Here is a 7,613-nt window from a genome sequence, read left to right as displayed (position 1 = left end):
ACTTTGAGTTGACTTATTTTTGTTAATAAATTCTTGTATTTTAAGAAATTGTCTGAATTCATTCTCTGTGTGTACAGAGTTTTGCTGTACAATAATGCCAGACCTTGGCTCATCCCTTTCAATTTAGTTCTAATACCCATGCCTTATCGGGCTGGTATTCACAAGACAACCTTTAACAGACTGAAATATTTAATAAAATATTAGTATTAGTATTAAATATATTCATAGTCACAACACTGGACTTTCATATGGTACTTATATGTGCTCGCAATTGTTTGAAAAGATGAATGAGGCACATTGTTGCATCTCGACACTGAAGAAAGTAATCATGAAAAAAATTGACAATTTCATTATTCTGGAACATAGCAAAAAAAAATAAAAAGGTAATTTTAATTAAATTATCAGAAAAAGGTTTATTCTGATTTAATGTCAGACAGAGAAAAAAAAAATTTAAAATTGTATGTTCCCTCCAATAGCAAAGCCACATCTCCAATTACTGTGTGAACAATTAAAACCTTGCTTTTGAAACACAAAAACAAGAAACAAAGAGGCAATGGTAAGTAAATGTGGACAAAAATGTAGGCTGAGACTAAATGGCAAAGATAGTAACTTGAGTTTTAGACTCTGAGTAGCACTTAAGTCCCAAAAATAAAATACTTTAGACTTGTGCCCTAAAGACTTTAAAGAATAAGTAATCAAGTCTTGAAGACTTGGAGGCTTAGTAAAGTTTTTATCTTATGTGATGAAGAGTGAAGAAGTCTGTATTGTAACGAGTAGTACAGAGGGGCTGGAATTTCAGCCGGACACAACAGATGAGATTCAAACGATTTATTGAAAGCTCTGGATGATGGTCGACACGATACCACCAGCTGCTGGCTTAGGAGCCTCTGAGGGCAGAAAGACAGGTTAGTGGCAGAGCAGGAAACTGAGCATAATCCTAGAAAAAAAGCCACTAACCTTTTCAGAACCTGTGGGAGAATAATGAAACTGAATTTCTGCTCCTCAGTGTGATGGTGTGACCACAGCAGGACAACGTCACACGGGTTCTCAGGTTTGCAAGCCCAGGGAATAGGCAATAGAGTGTGGTGGTCAGGGGACAGAAACTGGGTCAGAGCCGGGGAAGCAGAATCAGGCGACACGATTCGAGGGACAGGCTTGGATTGTTGGTCAGGGCACAGAACTGAGGTCGTGAACAGGCAGGCAGATTCAGTCAGACGAATCCAAGGGTGAGGCAGAAAGTAGTAGTCAGGAGGCATTAGCAAGGTCGATATTCAGAAGCCAGGGAGATATCTGACATGGGCAAGGCAGAGCAGAGAAATCTGGGGGGCATAAACGAGATCAGAATCAGGCAAGCAGGCAGGCAGGTGAGGAAGGAAGGAAGGAAGGAAGGAACAAAGGAAGGAAGGAAGGAACAAAGGAAGGAAGGAAGGAAGGAATGAACGAAGGAAGGAAGAAACGAAGGAAATAACGAACGCTGGATATTTACTCACACAAGGCTTTTGATAAACTAGCACTGTTTGTCTGTCAGCGTGCTGCTTATAAAGCCAGGTAAAGCAGGTGAGGCATGATTGGGAGCTGGATGGGAAGGAGCAGGTGAAAGCAATCCTCATAATAGCCGCAGCACAGAGATGATGAGCAGACAGAGACAGTGCAGACACAGTCCAGAATCATAACATGTATGTAAGCTAGAAGTTAAACACTTATTTATTTCCTAAATATACTTTGGATCTGATCTACCAAAGGTTCGGTGAATAAAATAAAAGCAAACTTAATATGCAAAGTATATGTAAACCTCATGTACTAACCGCTTGCACCGAGAATTGTCTCTGTCAAATGAGCAGAAAAGCGATCCAATTAGCGTTTGCCTTCAAAAATATGCTGAATATATGCTAATCATCAGAACGTGCAGAATACTGGGAGGAGTACATTCAAATTTCATCCTTTAGCATGCGCAATGTGATTTGACAAACATTAAAAGGATTCCGGTCGCTGTTAATGCATCTATTTTTAGAGTGTTTCAAAAGCAGGTGCAAACTGGCACAGCGTTACAAACACATGTTTATTGTGGCAAAAAAGCGGCATAGGTACAATGACAAACCACAGAGACAGAGAACCTTTTGTATGCATGTCAACATATTTGGACTCTCAGAAACAATAATAGTAGAGACAATCTATTGAGCAATGCCATTTTTAGGGCTGATTTGGAGCAAGTCACAAACAGAAGCTATCCAATTTATTCTATGGAAAAACTCCTTTTAATGCTTCTTTCATCAGGATAATTCTAGTACACCATCACTTTATGACACAACTTTGTCTGGATTGCACTGGTGTAGTGCTTCTATATAGCCCAGAGGAGATAGCACAGATTATAGTTGTCTGCTGCAGATTCCACAATATAATAATGCCATGAATGTGGGGGAAAAAGACATCTGCATGGGACAGATTTAGGAAGTGGGACTGCAGAAACGTGCCAATCTGACTGAAAGCCATTTCTCATGAGTCATTTAAAGTATGCATTTTATTTTAATTCTTTGTGCAATTAAACCAAAACGAAAAACACAATGACTGAACCTAAATATTGTGGCATGTTTTAGAACAAACTAACTGAACATTACCAGCCACTAGAGAATATGAAACTATGATGGAGCCTGTAAAGGGAAATTGAAGGAACCAACTGTCTCAGAGTCACCTGAAAGAATCTGGTACACACCTGAAAGTTTTATAATTTTTATTTCCTGTAATGTCCTTTCCGATTTCCTTTCTGGGATTCCAGAAACACTGACCTGTCTGTCTGTCTTTCTCATGCAGGGCAGAGGAAAATTGTGGGACTGCAACTGTTTGGCCCTGTGATCCAAACTGCATGGCGGCAAAGTAGACCAGGTGAAGGGATGGGCAAGCCAGTGGCTTGTGTGCGTCATGGGCTGGTGTAGGGCTCTGGTGTAGGTTGCTACCCTGATGTCAAACAAAACAAGCACTAATATAACCTGCCTTTCTATTTAAAAATTTATTTACATAAAAATGGCTGCACATACAGCACAAATACATGTACATACTGCTCCTTTTATCCTTTGTTTTATTTCCTCTAAAGTTTATACTTTAGAGGAACGCTGTGAACACTGGAAACCGAAGTCAATTTCTTTGTTTGTACACACTATCTTGGCCTATAAAGCTGATACTGATTCTGAAAAGCTAATTTATTATACTTTAATTAGGAATTAAAAGAAAAAACAGAGTGAACTAGTAATGAACATAAACAAAAGTTAAAAAAAATAATGAAACTATTTTCTACTCTCTAATACCCCTGTTTTAAGTGTGTCTGTTTTTAACCTCTGCAAAGCCCTTTGTTTTACTTTGGTTGTAGAAGAAGCTCTACAAAACAATTTTGACAGATAATACCTTCTAGTTTATTAAAAGTACAACATAACAAACACACCAAAAAAACTAAAGAACACAGTTCTTTCAGCTTTTGGTTGAAGGTTGTCATTGGGGTCTCTTCAGCCAATCAGAGGCAGACCTAGTGGCTGCCCAGTGCACCATGTCACACTACACAACCAATAGAAAAAATCCTGCCACGTTCTTCAGAGAAAAGAAAAAGAAACACATTTTTAAAAAACTGTGCTTTTCCTGGCCGGACGTGGAGTTGCTTTGTTTTTCTTTCTTAAATTCAAGGTTTTAAACATCAAATCATTCTATTTAATAAAGAGAAATCTAAGGGCAGTCAACAGTATTTTGCAGGGGCATTTGGATATTGGATTATTTTCATAATTTTTTAACTGGATTTGCCTGTATATATTCACAAAGTTTTCTTTCTACATACACTTACATGAATTTGTGATATATTCACTTCCCCTGAAGGTCTTCAGAACCGAAAGAATAAAATAACTTCAAAATATTTAGGACTCAGAAAAGTTGTTGAAAACTTTAGGATTTTGAAAACAAGGGCATTTTAGTCTGTGCATTTTTTGTTATGAATAGGTATACATTAATTCCTGTTTAATATAACAATCAAAACAAATTATGTTTATGAACATTTCTTTATATTATTATTCTTATATTTAGAGCAAACAATACCGCTGTAATACAAACACTCAAGAGAGAACACTTACTAAGAGATAACATTGTTGTCAGCTTTTTACTCTTCCTACAGTATCTAGAATAACTCTGACTGGTGTATACAATCGAGGGATATGTCACCATGTTTTATTTACATTTTGCCCGATAATGTCATTCAGATTTTATAGTCTATGCACACAAATGCACACTGCAAACCTGAAACCTCAGAGACCCTACACATAACAAATCCCAGTCTTCAAAACTGTGACCCCTAATTATCCCTCCGTATTTACATATTCATTATGTTTGCCATTGCCCTTTTATAACTGAAGATAAACATTGCAATAAGATTAGTTCATGTTATTAAGGAGGAAACTGTTCAAATACAGATAGGTGTACAGTTGAGAATATTAAATAATATCCAGAATTTCAATGTTACTTAGGTTAGCTCTGCACTACAAACTTACATGTTATGTATGCCTAGGTTCAACAAAAAGATGTTCCACAAAGTTCACGTTTATGTTAATATTATGATTTCAATAAATCGTTTTCACTGAGTATGATAAAAATAATTAGAGATCAATTACTCAAACATTATAATAGCTGTAAAAACTGCAGATAACTAACATGATCCCAATCCTCCTATAACAATGTAATACAGAATAAATGAGTGTTGGTAAGTGCATCAACACAAAGGTAAATTAACCTTTTGCTTGTCTATCTTAACTATGCCACAAATCTCATGTTTCTGAGCTACAGAATTTTTTGTTTAAGGGGATTTTTTAAATAAAATCTTCCCTTTTTCTTCTCTTTTTTGTGGCTAGAGGTAAGAATAAGTGAAGCACAGCTCTTTCCACAGTATGACAAATGTGGACCCCTGAGAGATTATATTGCAGAGAAATTTACAATAATATAACAATTTCATACCCTCCAACCTCAAGGCTATACTTCTCATTCTAATGTACTCTCACTTAAAATATGTGGATTAAATGCTAAACAGCTGAAAATCATTTAAAAGTTTAGTTACCTTCAGCAAACATATTTTACCTAGTTTCTGTGTTTTTGCTATTTTTGTATGCCTAGTGACATTCTGTCTTATTTAGACAAACTGAAATGTTTTGGGGTTGAATGGGCAGAAGAAGTTGATCAGAAATGACTGTTATAACAGAGGGCGAGAGAGGTAAATATCAGATGGTTTTTTTCGCCTTCCTATTGGTAGGCGAAAAAAACTAGTCACATATAACAAAATACACTTACTGTATGAATTTTCCTTCTGTTACCTGGCAATCCATCATATTCAAGCAAAAAAGGTTTCTGTGCAAAAGCTGCTTCCACCTCTCTGCCTGCTCAGACGCTTTTCTCCTAAGCTCCCGGCTTGCTTGCATTCTTTTACTCCTAACTTTTTATCTCTTAGCCAAAATTACGGAAATATTGGACTAAAACTACTTCTTACCAGCGACTCCCAAGGATTATTATTATTTTTATTTTATTTGTATTTTTTTTTAAAGGATTTTGATGTTTTTATAATCGAACTCGAAAGAAGGACAAGTTGACGCCAGCTAATCAGCACAAAATGCCTCCCTTCACAACAGAGGACTTCGACAAACTTTTATAGAAATTGGCTGTTTTGGAGATGAAAATCCATCGACTAGAAGTGAATGTGGAGGTGAATATGGGGTACAGCGATGATTCAACTCTGCCTGTGATCCCAAACAGTGACAGCCAGCTCAACAACTCAGCTTTCAATCAGAACACTGAGAATAAACCTACCGGCAGACCCCCTGGCATGTTTTAGGCGCATGCCCAAAAAATCAAGATGGACGACTCACTGGAAGATCTCAGCAATTAAATAAATTGGAATGGCCAGAATTACAGAGAAATGCCCCTGTTTCCCCTGGGAAAACGAGACTTCGACAGCGAGCTGCTGTTACAACAACTGATAGGAGTGAGACAGCTGGAAATAATGGAGTTCCCTCCAAAACAGATTTGCTCCACTACAGAATGAAAACCAGGAAAATGATCCATCTTCTGAGAACAATAAGGTTTGAGAACAACCTTCATTCTAAACAGTCTTCTCCTAAATTGCCAGAGAAAAAGAGCCCCACCAGACCAAGATGAGATTTTTTCGAGACTTCTGATGATTAATAAGTGGTTGAAAAAAACATGTGCCACCACACCTGTGAACTTCATGGACAACTTTAATATTTTGTGGGAAAAAAGACAACTCTTCAAGGAAGATGGTTTCTGTTTGAACAAGCCAGGAGCCAGACGTCTCACATCTAATCTCTTCTATTCAGTAAATAATCCGCCAGCAGCTTCGACCTTCAGCAGAGAACATGGAGTATCAACAACAATGATAACGCTGCCTCAAACAGCTCCAGCAGAAACAATCAGCCAGTTGGCTGAGAAAGAGAAGTCATCACAAAAGGTCTCCCCATCGAAATCCACAGGAGAAGTGGGAGAAATCAAGGTCCTCAACAGGAACAAGGAACAGTCTGAACAAAAGCGAAAATGTTATACCAGTTTATGACCACTTTCATTTAATGTAACCTCCTCCTGAACTTTAAAAATATAGTTACACTATGCGCCAAAAGCGTATATTCAAGAGTTTGTTTACATAATGTAATGTAAAAAGGTTTCACTCAAAATGTTAACTCATTTTAATTCCTGCCTTAACATGTGTAACTAAAACTCTAGTTACAAAAAAAACAGGTTTGCTTATTCGCTGTTTGAGTTTAGCAAAACTCACCACCTGGCGGGTCTTTCACTCTGATGTTATATAAAGAAAGAATCTCCTTAAGACACAATGGTTTTTCAGTTAAATAGCTTGTCTTGGGACAAGACAATGCCCTCAATGTCCTTTTTTATGCACAGGCAACTGATTTACATCTGCATATAGGTGACCTTTTATAACAGTCAACCTAGTGCTAAGCAAACAATGTAGTATGTAATTTTGAAGCAACATAAAGACAACTAAACATTGTGACAAATCTCATGACAGTCATGTCACTTAAGCAAAAATACATATAAAAAATTATTTTATTATGAAGCTGACCAGGATTCGGTATGTTATGGTTTGGGAATGGGAATAGTTTGCTTCTGAGTGAGAGATCAAGTCCTTTTGATTTGGCCCTCAGGCTCAATAACTTTGATGACTTCTCACTAAGACTGATGTAGCACCATTAATTTTGATAGTATAGTCAGTTTCTCCTTAACTCCCCCAGGGTTGGTTAGAATTTTTGTGTTGGCCCATGATCAAAATGGGCATGCAGATATAGAAACCTGGCAGAGTTTAAGTTTAAACCCACACACCCATACTAATATCAAAAATGTTGAAGATCATACAATCAGTTTTTTTTTTAATATAATGTGTATATTGTATACCTGCAATGCAAAATAAATAAATAAATAAAAATCAAAACATTCAACTGAAACATGATTAAAAAGAACAAAAAAACTAATTAAATCATACTGACAACTGAAATAAATCTAGAATTATATTGGAAAAGATCCTACGGAAAAGTGCATTTCAGTAAAAATGTCTCCAACTGCTTGAGTCA

Source organism: Girardinichthys multiradiatus, chromosome 20, assembly GCF_021462225.1.
Source record: "Girardinichthys multiradiatus isolate DD_20200921_A chromosome 20, DD_fGirMul_XY1, whole genome shotgun sequence".
NCBI lineage: Eukaryota > Metazoa > Chordata > Actinopteri > Cyprinodontiformes > Goodeidae > Girardinichthys > Girardinichthys multiradiatus.
Note: the sequence above shows the minus strand (reverse complement) of the source record.